Source organism: Bos taurus, chromosome 25 (genome assembly GCF_002263795.3).
Source record: "Bos taurus isolate L1 Dominette 01449 registration number 42190680 breed Hereford chromosome 25, ARS-UCD2.0, whole genome shotgun sequence".
NCBI classification, from domain to species: Eukaryota; Metazoa; Chordata; class Mammalia; order Artiodactyla; family Bovidae; genus Bos; species Bos taurus.
In genome coordinates, this window is record NC_037352.1 from 27144421 (window position 1) to 27145887 (window position 1467).

Consider the following 1467-nt stretch of genomic DNA (forward strand, 5'->3'; position numbering starts at 1 on the left):
GACTGTAGCCCACCAGGCTCCTCCATCCATGGGATTTTCCAGGCAAGAGTACTGGAGTGGGGTGCCATTGCCTTCTCCGCCTCAGATGTTAGTGCTCCCCTAATAAATGAGATAATATCAATCCCCAGCATCAACCAAGTCAATGCCCGCCCCCCTGCCACAGCTTCCCGGATTATGCTCAATAGCTGCTCTCTCATTTGGTCCCCATCCCCACAATCTCATCTCTCTTACTTCTTCTTTCCCTGCTGCATGGACCCCTGGCCTTAATGACACCAAGGACCCCAGACACCTTGGAGTCTTTGGCTGTGTGGCTTCCCTGGCCAGGTATGCTGTTTTGTCCCTTCATTGACAGTCAGACTTCTCATCCTTCAAGGTCTAGTTCCAGCCTCTCCCAGCCATCCAGGCATACAGCCTCACGAGGTGTGGGCCAAGTCTGCTTCCACCTTAGACTAACCTGGGCCTGACTCATCTCTGCTTCTCCGCAGCAGTCAACACGAGGTGAGGCACAAGATACAGGTTCACTAAAAATCTGAATGGAGAGAAGAATGAATAGCATGTTCCCTCATACCGTTATCCCAGCATAAAGACAATGGGAATAAGTTCCATGGGCAAGGATTTTAAAAAATTGAAATATAATTGATATACAGTATAACATAGGTGTACACTATGCTGCTGCTGCTGCTAAGTCGCTTCAGTCGTGTCCAACTCTGTGCAACCCCAGAGACGGCAGCCCACCAGGCTCCCCCGTCCCTGGGATTCTCCAGGCAAGAACACTGGAGTGGGTTGCCATTTCCTTCTCCAATGCATGAAAGTGAAAAGTGAAAGTGAAGTCGCTCAGTCGTGTCGGACTCTTTGCGACCCCATGGACTGCAGCCTACCAGGCTCCTCTGTCCATGGATTTTCCAGGCAAGAGTACCAGAGTGGGGTGTCATTGCCTTCTCCGAGGTGTACACTATAGTGTTTCACAATTTTTAAAGGTTATATTCCTTTATTATTATAAAACATTGGCTATATTCCCTATGGTATATAATATATGCTCATAGCTTAGTCATTTTATGCATAAGCGTTTGTATCTTTTAATCCTCTTCCCCTATATTGCTTCTCTCTTACCCTCTCCCCACTGTTAACCACTAGTTTGTTCTCTGTTTCTTTTTTGTTATATTCACTAGTTTGTGGTATTTTCTAGGTTCTACATATAAGTGATATCTTACAGTATTTGTCTTTCTTTGTCTGACTTATTTTACTGCCTAATACCCTCCAAGTCCATCCATATTGTTGCAGATGACAATTTTTTTCTTTTTTATGGCTGAGTAGTATTCCATTGTGTGTGTGTGTGTACACCACACCTTTATTTGTTCATTTGTTGAAGTGCACTAAGGTTGCTTCTATATAACTGTAACTGTGATATAACTATAACTGTAAAAATGCTGCTATTAACATTGGGGAGCATATATCTTTTTGAATTAG